Source organism: Manacus candei, unplaced genomic scaffold (assembly GCF_025592945.1).
Source record: "Manacus candei isolate 608988 ecotype Guabito, Panama unplaced genomic scaffold, ASM2559294v1 h1tg000045l, whole genome shotgun sequence".
Classification (NCBI taxonomy): Eukaryota; Metazoa; Chordata; class Aves; order Passeriformes; family Pipridae; genus Manacus; species Manacus candei.
In genome coordinates this window covers 8964137-8989871 of record NW_026138093.1, presented here as the reverse complement: position 1 = coordinate 8989871, position 25735 = coordinate 8964137, and the positions used below count along the sequence as shown (strand labels likewise).

The 25735-nt window shown below is 59.7% G+C and overlaps 1 protein-coding gene and 1 pseudogene across 1 annotated transcript in view; one reads left to right on the top strand and one right to left on the bottom strand.

Moving 5' to 3' along the window:
- The window catches only part of LOC127474812 (zinc finger protein 729-like), a 463770-nt pseudogene that overhangs the window by 109149 nt on the left and 328886 nt on the right, over positions 1 to 25735 (bottom strand).
- The window catches only part of LOC127474856 (zinc finger protein 239-like), a 218817-nt gene that overhangs the window by 78481 nt on the left and 114601 nt on the right, over positions 1 to 25735 (top strand).

Genomic DNA, 25735 nt, shown 5'->3' with positions numbered 1-25735 from the left:
TGAAACAAATACCTGAAGGAAAGTACCAAGATCAGTGTTTACAGAGCCACAGTGCTGTCTACTCTCTTCTACGGATCTGAATCATGGGTCATCTACCACCACCAGCTGTGACTCCTGGAACGCTTCCATCAATGCTGCCTCTGAACAATCCTAAACATCCACTGGTCAGATTATGTGACCAATACATCTGTTCTAGAGCAAGCAGCAGTCACAAGTATTGAGGCCATGTTGCTGAGAACACAGCTGCGATGGGCAGGGCACGTCTCCAGCATGAAGGACCAACCACCGCCTCCCTAAGATCCTGCTTTATGGTGAACTTGCCACTGGCTGTTGCAAGAGAGGAGCCCCAAAGAGAAGATACAAGGACTCCCTGAAACAACATCTCAGCCTTGACCATATTGATCATCATCACTGGTCTACTCTGGCCTCCAATCGGGAGGCCTGGAGACACACCATCTATAACGATGCTGATGCTTTTGAGAACGCACGCGGGAACACCCTTGAGGAGAAAAGACAATGCAGAAAGAACCGTGTCCTGCAGAATATACCACCTAAGGAGTCTTTCTGCTGTACCTTTTGCAACAGGACATGTCTATCCCTTTTCAGCCACCAGCGCTCTTGCAACAAACTTGAGTAGTGCCCTCCCCAAATCTTCATTTGCGAAGCCCAGCCGTGATGAGTATTCTTACTGGATATAACTGTGATATATGTACATCTATATTTTTGCTCTAGCTCTGCTATTTGTCTTTTTTTTTCTCTCTGGGAAGTAAGCTTTTTCACTGGGTCTCGGGGACTTGGCAGGAAGCCAGGTTCAAACCTACACATGACTTCTTTGGGAGAGGCTGTGCTGGGGCCACGCTCCAGCCCTGAGCAGTCCCAGCTTTCAGGCAACATCATGGCTGACCCCCAGGACCCTCATTGTCAACTGGCCAGGAAAGTGGGATCCCGGTGTGCTACAGGGTGTGCTGGTGGGCCCCAGCCCTGCCCAGCCCCACAGGGCCCCTCACTCACCGAGCTTGAGGGGCTGCATGGTGGTCACCTCATAGGAGGACGGAAGCTGCAGACCTGGAGAGCGGCTCTCCTGGGAAGAGCTGTCTTCCATCCAGGCCTGCCTGGGGCAGGTGGGGGGTCTCTTCTCCATCCTGTGAATCAAAGAACACAGGGGAGCCTGCCTACGGAGGGCGTCCGAATGGTGGAGTCAAACACCCTCAGGAAAAATGCCGTGGCCAAATCGCCTCAGGCAAAGCGCCTCAGGCAAAAGGCCTCAGCAAAAGGCCTCAGCAAAAGGCCTCAGCCAAAAGGCCTCAGCCAAAAGGCCAAGGCAAAGTGCCTCAGCCAAAAGGCCAAGGCAAAGTGCCTCAGCCAAAAGACCAAGGCAAAGTGCCTCAGCCAAAAGGCCAAGGTAAAAGGCCTCAGCCCAAAGGCCAAGGCAAAGTGTCTCAGCCAAAGCGCCTCGGCCAAAAGGCCTCGGCCCAAATGCCTCAGGTAAAAACGTTTCGGCAAAACGCCTCAGCAAAACGCCAAGTTCCCACGGGGCCACCTGGGGTCGTGGACAAGATGTGGACTGCAGTCGGGGGCTTCTCGCCAGCGCCGCACTCCTCTCCTGTCCGGTCGCCGTCCTGACGGACACTGACCCACCATGGGCCACGGTCGTGCTGAGCACACCTGCTGCAGTGGGTGTCACAAAGGGCCCCTCTGTGACACGCTGTCAGCCGCTAGCCACAGGTCCCAGTGCTTGTTGACATGGCACCTGCCCCCAGCAACGGGTCCCAGGGAGCCACCACGCAGGCAGGAGCAGGCAGGGTGTCCCTGGGGACACAGGCCAGCCTTAGCCCTTGGCACTCAGCTGCCCTCAGGGTATCTCCAGGCCCCACTTTGCTCTCTTGTCTCCTCGGGACATCTGAAGAAGCTCCATGTTCAGACAGCCCTGCGTGCCCCCAGGACATCCCTTTCCTGTCCCCACACCGCAGAGCCTGGCCTCAGAGCCCTTCAGTCACATTAAATGCATAACATTTGCTCAAACTTAACAGAAACCATGGCTTTTGTTGCCTTTTCTCTTTCTCCCACTGACCAGCAAGAGCTTTGCCCCACTCAACAGCTCTTCCAGCACCGGGCTGCTCAGGAGCCCTCCCAAGGCCTTTGCTGCACCCCAGGCCCCTGTGCAGCACCCCGAGCTGCCCCAGGGGTGGTTGAGTGGCCCTGCCAGGCTGGCGGAGTCCTGGGGGGGTTTAGGGCTGAGGGGGGGGGGATGGCACCCAGGGGGATCCAGTTGGAAGGGCCGGGATCCTCATTGTGCCGGGAGATGTCGTCTTCTGGCACAGCCCAGTTGAGCAGCCGCATTGGTCCATCTGAGTTGTAGTGCTGCTGATCTTGCCTCAGTTCTGTGTCTCTTCTACAAAATCAGACCAAAGAAGCCCCCAGAAGCCCAAAGGGCCCTGGAACAGCCCCTCTCTGACAGCCCCAGAGGTGCCCTGGAGCCACTGCCCAGTGTGACCTCGCTCAGGCACCTTCAGAGCCCCGCTCTGCCCTGGGGGGCTGGTGTGGGCATCCACGCTGCCTGGGGACAGCCAATGGGGACAACTGGCAGTCCAGGAAAGACGTGGGCAAGGCTCTCTTGGCAAAGAGTCCCCCACTTTGAATTTCCATCCCATCCCCTCAGGACTTGTTCATTTTCCCTTTCGGACCCTCCAGGCCTAGAACTCTTCTCATCCCACAAGTCCTCTCTGAACCCTCTCTTGTGCTGGGGCTGCCTCAGCCTGGGTCGTTTGCCCCCTCAGCACCCTAAGGCACTTTTGATGTGCTCCAGAGGCCACAGTTTGTCCCCTGATCCCCGCAGTACCCCTTCATCCCCCTCCCTCACCCTTCCTTGGAACCTCACGAGCCCTCCCTTGACCCTCGAGGGACACAAAAGCCCACGGTTTGCTCTTCTGCAGCCAGGAGAGGCCTCTTGGCCACAGTCCCACCACAGGACTCCTCCACCTGCCCTGCAGCTGTCTTCAGGCCAGATCATACAATCACAGAACCATTTAGGTTGGCAAAGACCTGCAAAATCATCGAGTCCCAACTTACACCCATCCCCACCTTGTCCACTAGAGCAGAGCACTGAGGGAGTGCCATGTCCAGTCTTGTCTTGGATACCTCCAGGGATGGGGATTCCACCAGCTCTCCGGGCAGCCCCTTCCAATGCCTGACAACCATTTCCATCAAGAAAAGCTTCCTCATGATCACACACAAAGCCTCCTGAGGCCTTCAGTGCACCCCAGGCCCCCCAGCAGAAACCACCCTGCCAGGGCTTTCCATGCCACAAGTGTAATATAGAGTTCTTCACTCATTTCCAGCTTCAAACTCTGGAGCCCCAGCACTTCCCAGGAGCTCTGGGATCCTCTGCAGCCCACTCAGGGCTGAGCGTTCCTTCATGATTCCATCCTTCTATGCCTAGGGGGTCCACCGGAGACCCTTTGAGGCTGCACAGCTGCAATGCAGGGCTCAGTGGGGCATTTTGGGGTACCGGAGATGCAATTTGGAGTCCACCAAGGAAACGTGGGACTCTGCAGCTACAATTCAAGGCCTGTGGGGATGGTTTGGGATATCAGGAATGAAATTTGAGGCCCCCTGCAGAAAACTAAAGGGCTCTGTGCCTGAAGTTTGGGGAAAGTGGGGGATTTGGGTCCTGCAGCTGTGACATTCCCTCGGGGAGACAGCCAACCCCCGCAGCCACACTCAGCCCAAACCCCCCCCAGACCTGCCACCCTCCATCTCCCAGAGCTGCTGACACATCCCACTGCCCAAAATAAGCATGATTGCCCCCAAAATGCCACCTCAGCAGGCCCGGGGGGATGGACTCAGGGAGGGGAGGAAGCCCAAGCTGCTGTGGGGGAAGTTTGAAGGCAGTGGTCATGATGTGGGACAATCTGGAGTCTGGCAATGTCTCCGGGTGACCTCCTGGTCCTGTGGTAGCTGCAGCACAGGGCCTACTGCTGTGCCACCTTCTGGGGTGCTGGGCCTGGGAGGACACAGGGGTCACAGAGTGGGGCATCGTGTGGGGACACAGGGATAACTGTGGCTGCCCAGGCTGGAGAAGAGAAGGTTTTGGGGTGACCTTCCAGCCCCTTCCAGTGCCTAAAAGAGGCTCCAAGGGAGCTGGAGAGGGATTTTGGACAAGGGCCTAGAGTGACAGGACAAGGGGAATAGCTTCACACCGGCAGAGGGCAGGGTGACATTGGCAGTGGCCCTGAAATGGGGTGAGAAGGCTCAGGCAGCAGCTTGTCCTTTAGCCAAGGCGGCTTCTCCCGGGGAAAGCCCCAGCCAGGGCTCAGCTTGTCCCACAAGCCTGGGGCCAGGGGTGCTGAGGGGGGAGCGTCCCGCTGCCTGCGGGACAGCCCAGGAAGGACACGGTCGGCTCGGCACAGTCAGCACCATGCAGCTGAAGGACACCAGGGCTTTGGGCACGTTGTTGCAGCTTTATTCATCCCCAGTCCTTTAGCCAAGGCAAGCTGCACCTCTGCCGGGCTCACGGCCAGCAGCAGCGCAGTGCTCGCAGGAGGCCTCTTGGTCTTTGCTGCACGAAAGGACTCCTCAGAATGGAGGCTGTCCGAGCTGCCAGGGAGCTGACAGAGATGTCCCAGTCTCTCTCCAAGGGCTGAAGCGCTGTGAGGGAAAGAAACAGAGCCCAGATAAAAGCCCCCGTCTGCAGAGAACCTCTGGATTCCCAACAGACCACACTCCCCACTCACCGCTCAGGATGTCAGCCTGACTCTCCGTGGTCTGCTCCCTCAGGCGCCGTGTGATGAGTCCTGGGCACAGAGCTCCATTAGCCCCTGCTCCCCAGCCTGCTCCCAGCAGCAGGGTCCCCAGTCCTACCCTCCTCCCCCTCAGCAGGGCTGAGCCCAGGAGCCCCCAGAAACTCAGGGCAGTGGGACTGAGCAAGGCGGCCACCAAGCCCCACTGCGTGGGCAGGGCTGGCAGAGGGAGGCAAGGCCCTGCCCGGGATGGCCAGGCATTGCTGGGGCAGCCCCAGAACTGCCCCTCGTTGCTGGGGCAGCAGTGGCACAGGGGCCAGGCTGCCCCAGAGGCACCGCAGGGGCTGGCACTCACCAATGAACCTGACAGCCGCCAGGCGCACGTTGGCCTGAGGGTCCTGCAGGTAGGGCAGGCTCTGGTGGATGAAGTCTTCAGCCCTGTTCCTGCTGTTCTGAAGCTGCAGAGAGAACAAGGCATGTCTCTCCAGGGCTGTCACTGGGGCAGTTGGCTGGAGCAGTGCCTCCTGCCAGCACCTCCTGGGACGGAGAGGCCTCCCCTCCTGCTGGCTACAGGGAAGGAACAGGGGCCAGCAGAAGAGCCCCTGGGGCTCTGTTCTTGAAGGCAGCAACAGGGATGCAGCTCCAGGCAGGCTCTGCCCAGCTGCAGAGCCCCCAGCCCAGACATGGGATGGGAGCAGCCCTCCCCCAGCCCGGGCCCCTCAGCTTGTCCTTACCAAGCACACTCCAAGCTCCCACAGCCGCTCTCTCTGCAGCAGGTGCTTGAGCGTCTTCCACTTCAGCAGCTCGGCGGCAGCAAGAAGGGCTTCCCTGGAGGCCTGCAGGACAGCATGACCTGAGAGATGGCCCGGGGGCCTGGGCAAGGAGACATCTTGGCTCTGTTCCTGGGGGATCCTGCCTTTAGGAATCTGGGACATGCCCTAGCCCAAAAGTCTGGGAGCCTTTTGGGGACAGCCCTGGGGGACAAGAGTGGAAGCTCAAAGGCCTGGCCTCCGACACAGCCTGTGGGGATGCCCCTGCTCAGGCCATGGTGGTCACGGGCTGCTGCCGAGCCCTGCAGGAGCAGGCAGGGCAGGTGTTGCACAGGGCCGTGCCAGCTTCTCCGGCCCTGCTGGCGCTGGCTCCGCACGGACCTTCCCACGGGCTGTGCTGGGGGAGCGCTGCCTGCTGCCAGCTGCCCTTGCCCCGATGCCCAGGAGCACTGGGGGTGTCAGCTCAGCCCTCTGTGTGTCAGGGCTCAGCCTTCAAACCTGTACCTTGGCCACGCTGGGGACCTGGTCGCTCATGCGGAAGAGGAGAGGCACCAGTGCTCGCCACACCTCCTTCCTCATCCTCTTCTCATCCCTGCCGACCACCAACTGCAGCAGCTCTGTGAGCATGCGGATGGAGAGCTCTCGCAGCTCGCTGCACTCCTGGCAGGAAGCAGGAAAAGGGAGCTTTGCAAACAGCAGCTCCCTGCCCACAGTGCAGAGGGCCCTGATCATGGCTGCGGGGAGGGCAGCGGCTCCGGCCTCACATCCCAGAAGAAGCAGCACTGGGCTGCAGGGCCCAGAAGCCATCCCAGGAGAGCCCAGGGGAGTGGAGCTGGCTCCAAGTGCTGCTCGCAGGGCTGGGCTGCAGGGCAGCTGTCATTGCCCAGTGCCCATCTGAGGGGCTCAGGCTCCACATCAGCCTTACCGAGTCAAAGAGGGGCAGGAGCCTCCCCACAAGCTGCACAGCGATGAAGCTGGCCTTGGTCTTCTTCAGCTGACGCAGAACGTTTCGCAAGGCCAGCAGGATCTTCACCTGGGCATCTTCGCTGCCAACTTGCAGGATCTTCATCATGCCCGGCAGGAAGAGTTCAATGTTTCTTGCCTGTAGAGAGAAGAGAATGTCCATTGGGTGAAGAGGGTCGTGCCTGAAAAGCTCCCCAGGTAGCCACCCCAGGCCCCACCATGGCAGGGAGGGCGTTTGGAGCAGTCACCCCACATTGTGAGCCCCAGGCCAGGTCAAGCCACTGCTTTCCACCCAGCCCCAGCCCCCGTTTGCCGACAGGGCTGCCCCTGACACCGCCCTGCTCACCATCTCGGCTCTCTGCGACAGCCCAACGAGCCCTTCCAGCAGCAGCCTGGCCGTCCTCACGTTTGGACAGCCCTGATGGCTCTCGAGGTCAGGCTCCTCAGCCAACTCCTCCCACTCAGCCTTCCTGGAGGATGACTGCAGGAGCAAACAGAGCCATGAGGGGCCGGCAGAGCCTGCAGGGCTGGTGGGAGGGGACCAGGGCCTTTGGTGGTCACTCACAGCCATGGGCTGGGTGCGGGGGCCTTCTGCGGAGCAGCGGAAGCACTGTCTGTGCAGCAGGTTGGCAAAGCCCTCCAAGATCTTGGCCAGTGTCTCCGGCATGGAGGACATCAGCTCCCACAGCTCCGGCGCAGTGCTGGAAGGCAGAGAAGGCAGAGCACTGTCAGCAGGGCTGCCTCAGCCACAGGGCTGTGGCCTGGAGCAGCCCCCCAGAACCTGCCCCTTGGAGCCCTGGCTGCGCGTCCCCGGGGGCCCTGCCCGCGCGGGCAGGACGGGGCTGAGGGCGTGTTCCCCGTGGGGCTGGAGCACCGTGCTGGCTCTGGGCTGGCTGGGCCAGCTTTGGCTGCTGTGAAGCAGGGCTGGAAAGCGTGGGGGGATGGAGGGCCTGACTCTGCAGGCTGTCCTGCAGCGTTCCTTGGCTCTGGCAGCCAGAGAGTCTCGGGGTCCCTCTCCCCACAGGGAACAAGCCCACCCTCAAGGCCATCAGGGCCAGTACCTGTCTCCTTGAAGAGCTGCCTTGCACAGGAGGATGACCACTGTGGTGGGGTACAGGTTGGTCATCAGGCGAAGCAGTGACTCCGCTTTCTCCCGCGCTGCCTGTGTGCTGCAGTATGGCAGGCTCTCAAGGATGCTGCTGACTATCTTGGGCACCTGCAGGGAATACAGGTGAGGATGGCACTGCCCCCGGAGTGCAGCCATGTGCTCAGTTGCCCTTCCCATTCCTCTCTGCAGCCTTGAGGTGGCTTGGGGGGGCCCAAGTCCCCTGTGCTCGGGAGGGAGGGATGCAGGGAGGAACAAGGCCCAAGAGGGCTGAAGGGCACGACAATGCAGCCACAGCCCACTCACATCTGTCAGCCAGACATCCGGGTCCTCCAAGGCCACATCCAGCAGGCTGCTGGGCACCTGCTGGTCGAGGATGCTGGCATCTCCCAACGCCTCGATGGCCACGAGGATGACATCCGTCCTCTCGTGGGACTGCAGGTATTTTCCAAAGGCCTACGTCAGCAAGGAAGGAAGACCCGTCACACTGAGTGCCCTGACGGTGCTGCTTGGCTGAGCAGCTCGAGCGGCCCTGGCCGGACGTGCCCACCACTGCTGACAGCAGTGCCCACAGCAAAGCTGGCAGCAGTGCCTGCAGTCCCTGCATGGCAGAGGATGAGCAGAGAGGGCCCTCCTGCTGGGGGAGGAGGGCTCATGGGCACAGGCTGCTGGCCCCACTGAGAACCAGGGACTTGCTGGTGGCCAGGAGCACTGGAGCTCCTGCTGGGGCTGAAGCTGCTGCTGGGCCACTGGAGTGCAACCCTCGTGCTGTCACTGCTCAAGGATGGCAGGAACCCTCTCCCCAGGGAGCTGAAGGCACGCCAGCCCCACTGCTGCAGGGTCCTTTGGCCCACAGCAGTGCCCTGCTGGTGCCACGGACAGGAGTCCCAACAAGGGCACAGCTCCTTACCTTGGCACAGTCCCTGGGGCTCAGAGAACACAGCGCGGAGGTGGTCACAGCTTCCCGGTGGACTTGGCCTGCTCTGTCCTTTAGCCTGGATTCAACTAAACACCGGGGCAAACACACAAGAGTCAGGAAGGCAGAGCAGCTTTGCCAGCAAGCTCACCAAACCTCCCTGGCATCTGCTGGCAAGGGGGCAGGACAGGAGCAGTCCAGGATTTTGGGAGGGTATCAGGACCAGCTTCTTGCTACAGGCACTGGAGGGACCAGCCAGGGTGGGGGATCTGCTCTTCCCCACCAGGGAAGACGTGGTTTTGGGACAGGGAAGTCAAGAGGGACTTTGGCTGTGGGGCCCACAAACCAGCGGGCTGCAAGATCCTGAAAGGAAGGGGAGGAAGGAGAGCAGCAGCAAACAGATCCTGGCCTTGAGCAGAGCGCTCAGGCTCTGCAGCAAAGGGGCAGCTGGGAAGCTCTGGGAAGCAGTTGGGAGGGGCAAAGGGGGTCAGGAAGCAGATCTCTCAGGAGATGTCTGTGTGCAGAGCAATGAAGCCCAGCACTGCTCTGCCTTTTTTACTTACAGATGAACTCAGCCAGGGCAAAAAGAGCATGGAAAGCTGCACAGCTTGTCTGCTCCTCAGAGAACCGGAAAAGGATGAGACGCCCCAGCAGCTTTCCTAGGAATGGGAGCTGGATCTCCCCAGAGCAGACAGGTCCAGCAGTGCCTCTTCTGATGTTGGCATGGGCCTGGATGAGGGAGTCATGAGCAGAAGGGCTGAGGGCACAAAGGTGGTTCCAAAGCCCCCCATCCAAGAGTCTGCCCAGGGCTGGATTCCTGGGGAGATCAGGCTTTGCAGAGCCCTGCGTCCCCGTCTCTCAGAGCAGCCATGTGGGCAGCAGCCCTGGCATGGAGAGCAGCAGGGATGGGGGCAGGGCCTGGCTGGAGGGGGCCTGGTCCTTACCTGCAGAGTGGAATAGTCAGACAGCACACAGGCCAGCACATCGATCCTTGCCATGGCCCTCTCCCTCACAGCCTCTCTCTTGCATCTGGTGAAGTCCAGCAGCAGCTGGGACAAGAGAAGCAGCGGGTGAGCCCTGGGAGCAGACTCCAACACCAGCAGCAGCACAGCTCCACTGTTGGGCCGCACTCGCCCCATCCCTCAAGGCCTCCTCTCCCCTCCAGCAAAGCCTGCAGTGGGGTGTCTGCCCCAGGTCAGGCACAAAGGTCCAGATCCAACCTCATGGCCAAGGAGGAGGGCAGGTGCCACCCTCTGCAGCCCCTGTGCTCCACAAGAGCCTGGGGCCTGCCCCTGCTTCCCCACAGGAGGTGGGCACCCTCCCTGCAGGGCACTCTGCCTGTTCAGCACTGCTCTGGGCATCACTCAGCCAGCAGTGGGTAAACCCTCCCCTCCAGGCTGAGAAACAGCCCTGGGACTCCCCCCATTTTTGCTTGTGCCAGACCTCCAAGATGCCCTGCAGCTCCTCGCTGACTCGAGAGGCAGGAAAGCTGAGCACCATTGTCCTCAGCATGCTGTCCATGGAGTTCAGGGTCTGCAAGGAACACAGAGAGCAGTGGCAGTCATTCTGCTGTTCCTCCCAGCCCCAGGAGAGCCATCTGAACCCCCTGTGCCACAGGAGGAGGAGGAGGATGCCCACACTTCCCGGGAGAGACATGGGCATAGACAATCTGCGAGGGCAGAGCAGCCTGTGGCACGAGATGCAGCCAGGCCCACGGGAAGGGGACAGAGGCACGAGGGGGGAAGTACCCTGCCCTGCCTGGGATCACTGCTCCTGTGGCAGCATGGGATAGCCAGGGAGCAGGCCAGAGGGGCTGGAGTGCTCTGGAGCTCACCCAGCACTTACCTTGATGTAGAGGGCAAGGTCCCCTTTTGGCATTTCCTTCTCTGCAGGCAGCCAGAAGACACTCGAGAAACACGCGTGGAGGAGGCTTTTGGCTTTGCCCTCCAGCGCTGTGTCCACCAAGCTGCAGGGAGAGGGCAGGACACTGCTTGCACACGGGTGCTGGGAGCAGCCCCTCGATGACTTGTGCGGGTGGCATCGGACCTCTGGGCCAGAGGGCCCACGACAGATGGGCAGGTACCTCAATTTCTCCAGAGCCAGCATGGAAAGATGCCGAAGGTCTGTGCGCAGCAGGTCCCTTGGTTCTTCTTCCAGCAGCGCCTGCAGAGCAAAACCGGGATGGCACCTGCTGGCAGTTGCCAGCACCCAGGGCCTCCAGTCCCTGACCCGCCCAAGCGCTGTCCACACAGGCTGCCCGTGCCAGGGGGCTTTGCTCCCTTCGGCACATTGCCCAGAGTGCCCTCACCTTGATGTTCTCTGACAGCTGGTACATGTCGCAGAACAGGTCCAGGCCCTGGGTCAGGCCATGCTTCAGGGCGCTTCGGCACAGCACGGAGATGCTCCGAAGAAATGTGGCCTTGTCTCTCTCCTCCTGCCAGCCGGGGGACAGAGACACAAACACGGATTGTGAGTGGGCAGACACAGCCAGCGGGACCGCAGCACAGGGGGTGCAGTGCCCTGCAGGAGAAGCAGCCCTGCCCTGCCAGCACCCCTCCAGCAGCCTGGCAGCACAGCCCCTGCCAGCAGACAGCAGCACAGCCGCCCTCCAGCTGGCTGCAGTTACCTTGTTGGGGCTGGTGACAAAGGCCAGGATGGAATCAACAGCTTCCTGCTCCTCCTTGTAGATGGGCAACCAGCTGGTATCTAAGGGGGGGAAGAGCAGGGAGAGCTGCAGACGGTCCAGCGAGAGGAGGGAGCAAAGGATATCTGCCCTCCACCCAGCTCTCTGCCCACTGCCTTGGCACAGCCTTCCCTTGCAGCTCCTGGCTGGAGGGTGCCCGGCAGAGGAGCTGCCATGCCTGGGAAAGGCCCAGTGCCCCGGGCTGAGGAAGGCAATGGCAGACAGGCAGGAAATGCCCAGGCTCCCACAGCACGGCTGCCTCCTGCCAGCCCAGCTGACCCTCGCTGCCCACAGCCCAGAGCCTCTCTGCCCTGTCCTTCTTTGGGAGAGGCTGTGCTGGGGCCACGCTCCAGCCCTGAGCAGTCCCAGCTTTCAGGCAACATCACGGCTGACCCCAGGACCCCCATTGTCAGCTGGCCAGGAAAGTGGGATCCTGGTGTGCTACAGGGTGTGCTGGTGGGCACCAGCCCTGCCCAGCCCCACAGGGCCCCTCACTCACCCAGCTTCAGGGGCTGCATGGTGGTCACCTCACAGGAGGATGGAAGCTGCAGACCTGGAGAGCGGCTCTCCTGGGAAGAGCTGTCTTCCATCCAGGCCTGCTTGGGGCAGGCGGGGGGTCTCTTCTCCATCCTGTGAATCAAAGAACACAGGGGAGCCTGCCTACGGAGGGCGTCCGAATGGTGGAGTCAAACACCCTCGGGAAAAATGCTGCGGCCAAATCGCCTCAGGCAAAGTGCCTCAGGCAAAAGGCCTCAGCAAAAGGCCTCAGCCAAAAGGCCAAGGCAAAGCACCTCAGCCCAAAGGCCTCAGCAAAGTGCCTCAGCCAAAAGGCCAAGGCAAAGTGCCTCAGCCAAAAGGCCAAGGCAAAGTGTCTCAGCCCAAAGGCCAAGGCAAAGTGCCTCAGCCAAAAGACCAAGGCAAAGTGCCTCAGGCAAAGCGCCTCGACCAAAAGGCCTCGGCCCAAGTGCCTCAGGCAAAAACACTTTGGCAAAGTGCCGCAGCCAAACTCCGCGTTCCCACGGGGCCACCAAGGGTCGTGGACAAGACGTGGACTGCAGTCGGGGGCTTCTCGCCAGCGCCGCACTCCTCTCCTGTCCGGTCGCCGTCCTGACGGACACTGACCCACCGTGGGCCACGGTCGTGCTGAGCACACCTGCTGCAGTGGGTGTCACAAAGGGCCCCTCTGTGACATGCTGCCAGCTGCTAGCAACAGGTCCCAGTGCTTGTTGACATGGCACCTGCCCCCAGCAATGGGTCCCAGGGAGCCACCATGCAGGTTGGAACAGGCAGGGTGTCCCTGGGGACACAGGCCTGCCTCAGCCCTGGGCGCCCAGCTGCCCTCAGGGTATCTCCAGGCCCCACTTTACTCTCATGTCTCCTCGGGACATCCCAAGGAGCCCCATGTTCAGACAGCCCTGTGTGCCCCCCGGACATCCCTTTCCTGTCCCCACACTGCAGAGCCTGGCCTCAGAGCCCTTCAGTCACATTAAATGCATAACGTTTGTTCAAGCTTAAAAGAAACCATGGCTTTTGTCGCCTTTTTCTCTTTCTCCCACTGACCAGCAAGAGTTTTTCCCCACTCAACAGCTCTTCCAGCACTGGGCTGCTCAGGAGCCCTCCCAAGGCCCTCGCCGCACCCCAGGCCCCTGCGCGGCACCCCGAGCTGCCCCAGGGGTGGCTGAGTGGCCCTACCAGGCTGGTGGAGTCTTGAGGGGGCTTAGGGCTGAAGGGGGGAGGATGGCACCCAGGGGGATTCCTTGGATTCACCAAGGAAGGCCTAGACTAAACTACCACAGGGATCCAGCTGGAAGGATCAGGCTCCTCAGCATGCTGGGAGCTGTCGTCTTCTGGCACAGCTCAGCTGAGCGGCCGCATTGGTCCATCTGAGGGGCCAGGAGCTGTAGTCCTGCTGCTCTTGCCTCAGTTCTATGTCTCCTCTACAGAATCAGACCAAAGAAGCCCCCAGAAGCCCAAAGGGCCCTGGAACAGCCCCTCTCTGACAGCCCCAGAGGTGCCCTGGAGCCACCTGCCAGCCCAGCTGGCCCTCGCTGCCCACAGCCCAGAGCCCCTCTGCCCTGTCCTTCTTTGGGAGAGGCTGTGCTGGGGCTGAGCTCCAGCCTTGAGCAGTCCCAGCTTTCAGGTAACATCATGGCTGACCCCCAGGACCCCCGTGGGTCGGGAAAAATACACAGCTCAGGGGGGGCAACCCCTACAATAAATAACACAAGTGGCCATTGTTTTTCTGCTTTGCTCGATCCCGGAAGTCGCTGCTGCAGCAGGCCCGTGTCTAAAGCTGCTCTTTCCAGGTCTCATAGTCCTGGTGTTTGCCTACAAAAAATTGATGAATTTAAAAAAAAGAAAAGATGTGGCAATGCTGTTCATGAAGCCTTCAGCAGTCACCAAGAGTTCTGTTCTGCAGAGATTTCAACTATTTCCTGAATTCCACACTCGTGGCTTCAGGCCATGACTTGCCAGAGCAGTCCCAGAGCTGGCCACTGCCCAGAGATGCCCTGGGGCAGCTCAAGTGCCCAAGTGGGACAAGTGGCCCAGGGTGTGTGGAAGCCCTTTGGAGCAGGAGCTGGTGGGCAGGAAGGGCCCATCTGGGGAGGGTCAGGGAATCCCCCCCTGCAGCCCTGCTGCCCAGGCTGAGGAGGGTCCTCTCCAGCCCACAGCACACCGTGTGCCCTTGGGGGCTGGGCTGCCAGGGCTATTCCCAAGAACTGACTGGCCAAGGTGAGGAGTGTCAGAGACTGAAATGGTTCATGACTGTCCTGGGTTAAAAAGGGTTTTCCCCTGGAGTTGGAAAGTGGTTAACCCCAGGAGGTGGTATTCTTGGTGTTGACCCAATCAGCACCCCTGCAAAATTAAACATATCACAACAGGCTGGAAAAGAAGAGATTACGTAGCTGAAAGAAGAGCAGCAGTCTTGGTCTGAGACCACGAGGAGAGAGAGGGGCCAGGGAGCCCCGCTGGGGGCCAAGACCCCCCAGCCCCCCTTCTGGGGCTGTAGAAAGTCGGAACAGTGTTAAACTGGGCCGAGTACTGTGGCCAAGAGCCGAGGGAGTTTTTCTCCACTGTGAGTGGGCAGCAGGAGCGGCGGCAGAGACAGCACTGAACAGAGAGCTGTGGCTGAGAGCCAAGAAGACAGTCAGCAGGAGTGAGGTGGTACAGAGCCAAGCTGAGAGACACAGAGATGCCCGACGGAGAGACAGAGCACCAGGCTCAGTAGAGACTGTTTGGGGTGAGCCTGGCTTTATTTCTACAAACCCTTTGAGACCCCTCTTGGGAGGAGGGGGTGGACTTCCACCTGAAGGGAGTCCTGAAATGCAGCAGCAACTAGAGAGAGAGAGAGAGAGAAGCTGAGAAGCTCAGAGATGTCCTGGAGCTGGAGTAGGACAGCCAGGAGGAATGTGGAGGGGGGAAGAGGCCTTCCTGCCCCCCTTCGCCATGTTGACAGTTTGAGACGGAGCAAAGGAGCTCTGCTAGAACACTTGGGGCAAAAACTGAACTGAAAGCCCTAAACGTTCTGACTCAGGAGGAACTTGAATCCTCTGAGGAAGGGACTGTCAGCGGTGCCCAGTACCCCGTGATATGACTGTGGAGAGGTGAGCCTTGTCCCTGCTTTCGCAGTCCATGGGAGAGAGACCAGCTGGAGCTGAAGGGCCGAGGGGTGAGAGAAGACCCCTGTGTTGTAATGGAGAGAGAGAGAGATTTTCCAGTTCTGACAAATCCAGCTATGACTGCTGCCTTGAAGAGGAGAGACACTGCTGCCCTGAAAGTGGAAAGGATCTTTTCATCTTCCCTTCAGAACTTTTATCGGAGGGAAAGGAGGGATTTGATCTAATGTAAATATATTGCTTTTCCATAGGAGAGATAGTTAAAATTGTGTATATAATGTATTATAGTATTTATTTGTGTAAGTAATATACTGTAATATAATTCCTTTCCCCCCATACTGAGCTGTGTTTTGTCTGAAAACCCTCTCACACTGTAACAAACTGGGGGGGGGGCTAGGACTTGGAAATTGGATTTTTGAGGGTCTCAAACTGCCACAATGATTTATGCATTCTGGGATTGCCAGGGCACTTTTGCAGGCTGGGAAGAAGCAGCTGGACCCATCCCCCCTGCCAGTGCTGTTGAAGGTGTCAAGCCCTGAAAAGGCGAGAAGAGCCGTGTTTACCAGGCCCCTCACGGGAACTCTGCGCAGGCCCAGCAGACCTTGGAGGCTCGAGGCACGGCCCGGGACACCATCCATGGATATAATAACTCATAACTTCTTGGAGTGTGGGGGCTTCCCTCCCCCACCCCCAACGGATCAAGGCCCCCACTTCAACGGACAGACATTGGAGCTGCAACTCCCAAGTTCCATCGATGGACCCCGTGGGTGGTGACTACAGACATCTTTCCACTCTCAGCTTTGCTTTCCCTTACTCTCCCTCACCCTTATCCTGCCTTTCCCTTATGCATTTTCCCTAAAGGTTACCTTTATGCCATATTGCTGTAGATGAGAGATAGAGATGATAACACCCAAAATGGCAACATACCTGTTTACCTTTGAAATAAAATTGTTCTAAAATAAACCCTACTTATATGTTTTCATACACCAATTATTCGGTCTCATTTCACTCTAATCCACCCCAAGGGATTTATTAATAAGAACCTGGTTACCTCCCCCTTTCTGGGGTGGGTGGTAACAGACCCCTTGTAGCAGAATGTTCTACCTGGAAAAGAATCTGATGGGAGAATGCAAGCACTGCAAGCTCTCTGGGGGGAGTTACTGCTGGTGCCAAGGGGTTGGTTTAGTGTTGAATTGTGCCAAACCCAACCTGGTTCCCCAACCTTCCAACACACATGCTGCTTTTGGAAGCAGAGTTTGACAGATCAGCTGCTCACTGGCCTGGGAATGTGTGACTGGAGATCCATCACTGGATAAGCATAAAAGTCCAGGGCCAACTTTCCTAGAGCAGATTCTTCCACAGACTTTGTTGAAGTGTGTGGAGCTTCTGCTGTGAAGCAGGGACAGCTCTTGATGGTCACTGCCCAGGGGGTAAAAGAAAGAGAGCTCTGCCTTGATTTATTTCTCTCAGACCCCGCCAGGCCCTCCCCGCTTCCTGCCGGGATCGGACACCGCCGGCGGCCCCGGCCCTGCCGGGCTCCATCAGCCTGAGCAATTGCTGCCAAGGAGGGGCCGGGGGCTTCCTCTTGGCCTTCGTCTCCCTGGCGCTGGGGCTCGGCTTCTACCTGCGCCAGAAGGTGAGGGGGGTCCCAGGGGGTCGTGTGTCCCCCCAGAGCGTCTGTGCCCCCCCGGGGACCCCCCACCCCGCTGTCACCCCCTTTTCTCTCCCCACAGAGCTCCTGAGCCGGCGGTGGCCGCAGCCCCTCCCCGGGGCCTCGGGCCCAGCCTGGACCCCTCCTGTCCCTGTGAGGATTTTGGGGGGGTCGTGTGTCCCCCCTCCCCTGCTGTCACTCTGCCTCCGCCCGGCTGCTCCCAGTGATCCCACTAAAGCTTCCCAGTTCTCCCCAGTCCTGGTTATTCGGGGGTAGTTGGGGGGGGAGGCGTGGGGTGACCCGGAGGGAGGAGCCGAGTTTGGGAAGGGCAGAAGCGGCCCCGGGATGGATCGGGAATGGGGACCCCTCACTGTCCCCTCGTGTCAACCCGCTCTAGGGGAGCTTTGGGAGGGCACCTGCCCCTCAATACAGCACCCAGCTCACCCCAAAAGGTGCTGGGACCCCACCAAAACATCCGCACAGCCTCTCAAGGATCCCCAAACACACTCAAAGCCGACCCAGGACCCCACCCAACCCCTTTTCTGGGGGGACTTCTCTGGGCACTGGTGGTGCTGAGAGTCCCCCCGGCTGCGGGAGAGGAGCTCTCGGGTGAGCAGGGGGTGGGAAGGGGGAGGTCAGTGGGAAAAGGGGGGTCAGAGGGGATAAAGGGGTGCTGGAAACCCAAACTGAGTGAAAGGAGAGTGGGACCTCCCAAAGGTGGGGGGGGAGGGGCTCGAGGTTTGGGGGATGATGGGAAAGGGTAAGAGAGGTCAGAAGAGTGGGAAGAGGGGAGGGTGGCACCCCCAAACTGAGCATGAGGGGGCTGGGGAGTGGGGGATGATATGGAAGGGGTAAAAGAGGGGGGAAAAAAGTAGGGATTGGGACCCCAAAAGGGATGCTGGTTGGTCTGGGGATTGAGGGGACCATGGAAAAGTGGAAGGAAGAGGGGGAAGGGTGGAAAAGGGAGGGTGGTCTGGTGGGTTCAGCGGTCCCATGGGGGTCTTTGGCACCAGGTTTTGGGAAAGGGAGTTGTTCTCCTGAGATCCCAACTTCCTGTGAGGTGCTGGGGGCTGCTGGATCCAATCTCAGCCATGAATCTTGCCAACATTTTAAATTTAGAGGAATTAGAGAGTTGTGACTGAAACACTTTTGTCCCGCAGGTTTTAATGATGGCAAATCAGATCTATTGATAGAAATGAGTTATTTAGGGTTACAAATGATCAGACAAAAGATCTTCATCAGAATTATTTATTGTACAATACAAACACTAAAACTACCAGGAGTACAGGATAAGATAGGACAGTGCTCTACACTAAAGCAATTGTTGAAACAATTCTACTCAAGCTGGCACAAAAGCAAGAATTCTTAATTAGAGATGGATGGAACTCCCCCAGACCAACGCTGGTGGGGAGATCTCTGCTCTCAACCTCCAGCAGTGACCCTGGGGGGTCCCCAGCCAAGGCAGGAATCTCCACACTCCCCCCAAGAAGGGTCCTGTTGGAAGAAGCTGTCCTTGGGAAAGGGGACTGGCCATTTCTGGTCGAAAGGGATGGACTGACAGTCCTTGAACTCCAGGGGTTGCCTCCCCATCATGGGGTAAATTTGGGGTTGAAGCAGCGGCCGAAGCTCTTCCCACAGTTGGGGCACTCACAGGGCTTCTATTACCCCGGTGGGTCCGTTGGTGTCTGGTCAAGTGAGACCTCTGGGTAAAGCTCTTCCCACACTCCCCACACTTGTAGGGCCTCTCCCCTGTGTGGATGCGCCGGTGGGTGATGAGGTTGCAGTTCTGGATGAAGCCCTTCCCGCAGTCGGTACAGCGGAAGGGCCTCTCATCCGTGTGTGTCTGCTCATGCCTGCGGAGATGTGAGCTGGTCTGAAACCTCTTCCCACATTCCCCACACGTGTAGGGCCGTTCCCCGGTGTGGATGCGCTGGTGGGAGCGGAGGGTGGAGCTCTGCCTGAAGCTCTTCCCACATTTCCCACACGTGTAGGGCTGTTCTCCAGTGTGGATGTGCTGGTGGGTGCGGAGGTTGGAGCTGTCACTGAAGCTCTTCCCACATTCCTCACATGTGTAGGGCCGTTCTCCAGTGTGGATGCGCTGGTGGCTGAGGAGATCAGAGTTGTCTCTGAAGCTCTTCCCACATTCCGCACACGTGTAGGGCCGCTTCCTTGTGTGGATCTGCTGGTGTCGGATCAGGTGGCTGTTGTTCCTGAAACTCTTCCCACATTCCAAGCACCTGAAGGCTTCCTTTCTAGTGGGATGTTGCCTTGGGACAACGACCTTTAAGTTCTTGCTCAAGCTCTGGCCGCCTTCCCGGCACAGGCTGGCTCTTTCCTCCTCAGAGCACCCTGGGCTGGCTTTGGAGCCCCTCCTGCGGGGGGATCTCCGGCCCTTTTCCTCCCCGCTGCCTTCCTGCGCCGGGGAGCCCTTCAAAACGGCCTCTCCCACCAGGGTCTCACGGGGGGATTTGTCCTCCGGGCTCTCCCTCCTCAGCTCGGGGCCTGGGGCAGGAAGCAAGAAGGACAGGCAGGGGATTTGCCTCCGGCCCACAGGGAAGGCCAAGGACATCCCCCCAACTCCGGCCCCGGCAGGACGGCGGCGCCAGCGGGGTTGTCCTGCAGCCGGGGCCATGCTGGGCTGACAGAGCCAGCACAACACCCGCCCAAAGGGACACTGACTTCCTCCTCACCTGCCTGGGGGGCCCAAGGCATCTTCCTCTTCCTCGCAGCCTCCTCCTCCATCCGCCCAAGCTTTGGGAAGGACAAATCCTGATGGGGGGGAAAACAAGGGCTGAGCACGTTGGCTTGGGGGTTCCTCCTGCCCAAGTCCATCTCTAGAGCTCACCGGGCATCCTGTGACCATAAAAACCTCCAAAACACCAAGATTCAGTCCAGAAAAACCCAAACCACTGAGATTTAAGCAGATTCAGCCCAAAAAAATGTGTTTAATTGGGAGGATGATGGAAGTGAGGTCATTTCATGAGCACTTGATTGAGTTGCTACATTCTAATCAAAAGCTGTATTAATGTAGTGTCATTTAAAACTTTCCAGGGCTGTTACTGGAGGTTCTCTGGCCCCCTGCCAGTTCAAGGCTGTTTCTCCAAACCACCAAACCACGGGTGCCAAACGACCTGGGTGGTCAGTGCCGGCTGGGGGAGTGGGAACTCAGTGAGGGGATGAGAAAACTGCACCCGGGGTTGGGCTGAAAGAGGCTTCAGCACCACTTCTGATGGCCTGGGGGCAGCATCTGGCTTCTCCCAAACAGAGACATGGCACTTGTTCCTCTGCAGGGAGTCAAGGGCAGGAGGGTGACTCCTGCTGCATAGATGGAATGGCAGAGAATCCCTTGGGTCCCCAGGATAGATCAGCACTCAGGGACACAAACTGCCCTTAGGCTCAGGATGCAGCTGCCAGCACAGATTTCCCTGCAAAGTCTGCAGTGAGTCAAGCTCTGGAGAGGAGATTGTGCAGGGACCTGATGGGGATGGACAGGGGCCCAGCAGGGACAGCCAGGGCCTGCAGGGGAAGGCACAGGGACAACCTGGCCCCCCACACTGCCACGGCTGTCTCTGCTCCTCCTTGCAGGCTCCGTGGCCAGGCACAGTTTGTGTTCCTGGGTGCCCACCATCTCAGCACTTGGAGCCACTCAAATCAGCACCCGCAGCTCTGCAGCAAAGCCCCAGCTCACCTGGCACACAGGGGATGGACACAGCACCTTCTCAGGGCACTCACAGTTTCTTGTCTTCCCCACCACAGGGCTCTCCTTTCTCAGCAGCACCTCTGCCTTGCACTTATTATCAAGGTCACCTCAGGGCCTGTGCTCAAGGACAGGAACCTGCAGAGAGTGCAGATGATGTGCAAGCTCAGGGCTGCCTGCTTGCACTGGCCTCTGGGCTTCCTTCTCCTTCTACAACCAGCCCACAACTTAGCCTGCTTTTCTAACACCACACATTTACACACTAACCTTGGAGATAGATATGGACAGACATCTCTATCACCCTGGGGATGGAGCCTCAAGCATGTGCTGCCACAGGAGTGGCAATCAGAGAATCACAGAATCAGCCACGTTGGAAAAGACCTCCGAGATCATCAAGTCCAATCCCTGATCCAACCCCGCTGTGCTTCCCAGACCATGGCACTGAGGCCACATCCACTCTCACCTTCAACACCTCCAGGGACGCTGACTCCACCCCTCCCTGCCCAGCCCATTCCAAGGCCTGATGACTCTCTCAGCAAAAAATTGCTTCCCAATATCCAACCTAAACCTCTCCTGGCACAGCTCAAGACCCAGCCCTCTTGTCCTACTGCTGCTTCCTGGCAGAACAGCCCCACCCCCACCTGGCTCCAACCTCCTGGCAGGGACTTGCAGACAGTCAGGAGGTCTCCCCTGAGCCTCCTCTTCTCCAGCCTCAACACCCCCAGCTCCCTCAGCCTCTCCTCACACCACTTGTGCTCCACTCCCTTCCCCAGCCTCGCTGCTCTTCTCTGCACCTGCTCCAGCCCCTCCAGGGCCTTCCTCAGCTCAGGGCCCAGAGCTGGACACAGCACTCCAGGGGTGGCCTCACCAGCGCTCACTCCAGCCCAACAATCCCTTCCCTGCTCCTGCTGCCACACTCTTCCTCCCACAGGCCACCAGCCATTGGCCCTCTTGGCCACCTGGCTACACTCTGCCTCCTCTTCAGCTTCCTGTCCATCCCCACTCCCAGCTCCCTTTCTGCCTGCCTGCTCTCCAGACACTCTGGCCCCAGCCCGGGGGGCTGACGGGGCTTCTTGTGGCCAAAGGGCAGGACCCGGCCCTTGGCCTGCTGGAACCTCATCCCCTTGCAATCAGCCCATGGATCCAGCTGGGCCAGGTCCCTCTGCAGAGCCCTCCTGCCTTCCAGCACATCAACACACCCCCAGCTTGGGGTCACCTGCACATTTGCTGATGAAATGCCTGGTTCTGCAGCAGCTGCAGATGCTCAAGGGGCAGCAGGACCAAGTCAGGGGCCTGGGGGGGCCGGGGGGGCTTTGGGGTGTGGGAGGGTCCTGGAGGAGCTGGGGAGGGGCTTTGGGGATTGGGGGTACAAATCAGGACAGACCAGTACAGACCAGTACAGACCAGTAGCTCCTCACTGCTCCCCAGATCTCTCCTGGAGCTGGGCCTCATTGTCCTGGGACACCTGAGCCCCCCCAGTGCCCTCCCAGTACAGCCCAGTGCCCCCAGTACAGCCCACTGTGTTCCTGTCCCAGGGTGCTGGGTGATCCCTCTTTGGGGGGTTGGAAAGGATTTGAAGGGGGGGGGGAGATTTGGGGGGATCTGGGGGGGGTTGGATTAGAATTTGGGGGGTTTTGGGGTGCTTTGGGTGCATTTAGGGGAGTTAAAAAGGGGTCTTGGGAGGTCAAAGGGATCTGTAGGGGGAAAGGTTTAAAAGGAAAATGGGGGTTGGGAGACATTTGGGAGGGGTTAATGATGTCTAGGGGGAAAGAGGAGGGGCAGCACCAAGAGCAGGTGAGTCCTGAGACCCCCCTGGGGGTCCCAAGACGTTCTTGGTGTCCCTAATTCCCCCCTTAACACCCTGAGACCCCCCTGGTGTCTCCAATGTCCCCAGAGCCTCTCCATGGCCATAATTCCCCCCAATTCCACTGTCCCCATACCCCTCCCCACTGCCTCCAAACCCCATCCCTGATGTCCCCAACCCTCCATCTCACCCCAGGAGCCCCCCCTGGACCCTCTGACACCAAAAACATCCCCCCTCCCCGCCACGTTCACTGCTGGGCTGTCGTGGACTCCACAAAATCCCCTCAAAACCCCTGAAATCCTCTCAGAAATCCACCCCAAGACCCATCGAAGCCTCCCCAAGGACCCCCCAACTCCCATAAGAGGCCTTATCCCCCCCCGCAGACTCCCTAAAACCTTTTAGTGACCCGCAAAACACACCTGGAACCCCCCAAGCCCATTCAGGGATCCCCGCAGTCCCTCTAAGGGAGACTCAAAGCCGCCTGGAACCCGATAAACCCCCTAGAGACCACAAAAACTGCTGCAAAGGTCCCCGCAAAACCCACCCAGGACCCCCGAACCCCCTCAGACATCCCCCAAGCCCACTTGGGACCCCCCAATCTCCTCAGAAACCAAAAAACCCTCAGGGCCTCCCAAACCCCTTCAGGGACCTTCAACCTCCCCCCCCTTGAGTCCCCTCAGGACACCGACCCCCCTCAGGGACCCCTCAAAATCTCCTCGGGAACCCCCGAACTCCTCTGCTAAGCCCTCCCGAGCCCTCCAGCCTTTCCCCCCGCAGCCCCCGAGGGGATCCCCAGACCCCGCTCCCCCCGCAGACCCCCCCAGCTCACACACCCAGCGCAGCTTTTCCCGGGGCCGCCGCCCCCGAATCCTCCACGCGCCAAAGATGGCGCCCTTCGCGCGCTTCGGGCGGAGACACCCCCGCCGCAGCCAATCAGCGCGCGGCCACGCCCCCTGCCCGCCCTCCGCCCCGCCCCCGCCTCGCGCGGGGCACCCCGGGAGATTCCCCAGTCAGTGCCGGGAACAGCCCCGGCAGCGCAGCCCCCGAGGGCACCCGGTGTGCTGGGGCTGGAGAGGACCCTCCTCAGCCTGGGCAGCAGGGCTGCGGGGGGGATTCCCTGACCCTCCCCAGATGGGCCCTTCCTGCCCACCAGCTCCTGCTCCAAACGGCTCCCACACACCCTGGGCCACTTGTCCCACTTGGGCACTGGAGCTGCCCCAGGGCATCTCTGGGCAGTGGCCAGCTCTGGGACTGCTCTGGCAAGTCATGGCCTGAAGCCACGATTGTGGAATTTAGGAGACACTTGAAACCTCTGCAGAACAGGACTCTTGATAATTGCTGAAGGCTTCCTGGCCAGTATTGCCAGACCTTTATTTTCTTATTATTTTTTTTTAATCTCAACAATTTTTCTCCACTTGTTTTCATTGACAACATCTTTTATATATTCTATTAAGCTGATTCTTTCATTGTGTACATGAATAGTTTTGTTCAGCTACTTATCAAAGTAAATATCCCACCAGTGATTCAGTTATGGAAACCTGGCTCAGAGGGAGCTCCTGATTTTTGGGGCACCTTTCATCACTCTAATTTTGCCTCTTTTGTTCTTCCTCTCCCTATTTTTGTCTTGAAAAAGCTCTCCAGGATGTGTGTGCCTGGGAGTGTTTTCATCCTCTGAGCTTTGCCCTGTGCCATGGGACAGGGGACAAATGCACCTTCCAGAGAAATCTGCCCCTCCTGCTCACAGAAGCCCTCTGAGTGCCCAGGTGAGATGGTGCCCAGGCTGCTTTGCTGGTGTGGAATGAAAGGGCCAGGCCAGAAAGGCAGAGGAGGGTGAGGGAGGAGACAGGGCCCTTTGCAGGGGATGTGTGCGAGGCTGGGGAGATGAATGTCCCTGGGCCAGTGAAGGCTGTTCCTGGAGTCACCCCAGAAGTGTCAGGGCTCTGACAGGGCTCCAGAGGGCATCCTCAGTGCCCCTCCTCCCTCCACTTTTGGGGGGTCCCACTCCCCTCCCACTCAGTTTGGGGTCCCACCACCCCTTCTGTCCCCTCTGACCCCCCTTTTCCCACTGACCGCCCCCTTCCCACCCCCTGCTCACCCGAGAGCTCCTCGCCCGCAGCCGGGGGGGCTCCCAGCACCACCAGTGCCCAGAGAAGTCCCCCCAGAGAAGGGGTTGGGTGGGATCCTGGGTGGGCTCTGAGTATGTTTAGGCAGTCCTGCAGAGCCTGTGTGGAGGTTTAGGGGGTTCCCAGCACCTTTCAAAGTGTGCTGGGTACCTTATTGAGGGGTTAGTTCCCTCCCAGAGCCCCCCAGAGCGGGCTGACAGGGGGGAACACAGGGGGGTCCCATTCCCGATCCATCCCGGGGCCTGTTCTGCTCCCCCCAAACTCGGCTCCACCCCTTGGGATTCCCCCAAGCCCCTTCCCCCACTGCCCCCCAATAACCGGGACTGGGGAGAACTGGGAAGCTTTCCTGGGATCAGGAGTGGCAGCAGGGGAGAGGGGGACACACGACCCCCCAAAATCCTCACAGGGACAGGAGGGGTCCAGGCTGGGCCCGAGGCCCCGGGGAGGGGCTGCGGCCGCCGCCGGCTCAGGAGCTCTGTGGGGAGAGAAAAGGGGGTGACAGCGGGGTGGGGGGTCCCCGGGGGGGCACAGACGCTCTGGGGGGACACACGACCCCCTGGGACCCCCCTCACCTTCTGGCGCAGGTAGAAGCCGAGCCCCAGCGCCAGGGAGACGAAGGCCAAGAGGAAGCCCCCGGCCCCTCCTTGGCAGCAATTGCTCAGGCTGATGGAGCCCGGCAGGGCCGGGGCCGCCGGCGGTGTCCGATCCCGGCAGGAAGCGGGGAGGGCCCCGGGGAGCGGCGGCGGCGGGCGGGGCCCTGGGGGAGCCGCCCCGAGGGGTCCCCGCCGCCCGGGGCACTGAAGGAGCCGCCCCGGGACGGGCCCTGGCGGGGGTCGCCAGAGAGGGGGGCGAGCTCGGAACAGAATCAGCTCCGGAGAATAAACCGAGGGAAACCAAAGGGCCGCGCCGGGGGAGTCTCCGCCGCCCCGGAGCTGAAAGAGCTGCCCCGCGGGACGAGCGAGGAGGAGCGGCGGGGAAACAGTCGCCCGGGGTGTGGCGAGGGAGATGGGAATGGGATAAAAGAGAGAGAATAGAGGGAGAAATCGCTTTGTTTCTCCCCTCCCTCCTCACCCCAGCTCCCTTTTGTATACAGATAAAAGCAGGGATCGACATGTGCTTCCCTTCCCCCTTTTCCCCTCAGAGGAACAAAAACAAAAAAGAAAACAACAGAAAAGAAGGGGAAAAGCCAATTCTGGAAAACTATCTCGTCTGAGATGAGTTGTGTAGCCAAAGGAAACTCTGACTCCAGAGGTGCCCCAGAGGGGGCAGAGCCCCCACCCTGCCCACTCACACCCTTCAGCCCAACATTGGGGTTTTCCCTCCCTGGCACTGCCCAGTCCAGCCCCTCCCTGGTCCCCCCATCTCCCTGCCCCTGCCCCAGCCCAGCAGAGCAGCACACTCAGGTCTGGCCCTGCAGCAGGACATGGAGGCCATGGAGCTCAGGGACAGGCCCTCTGGGGCTGCAATGCTCAGCACATCATCAGCTCAGGCAGCTCCTGCAGCCCCAGGGCCAGCCCCGCTCCCCAGCACAGCAGCAGAGAATCGGCCCCGGGCTCCTCAGGCCCCATTTGCCATCTCCAGGGGCACTGGCCACCACCAGCACCAGCTGGAGCAGCCTCAGCCCCTCAGCCCCCACAGTGGGACCCTGAGGGCAGCACACAGACTCC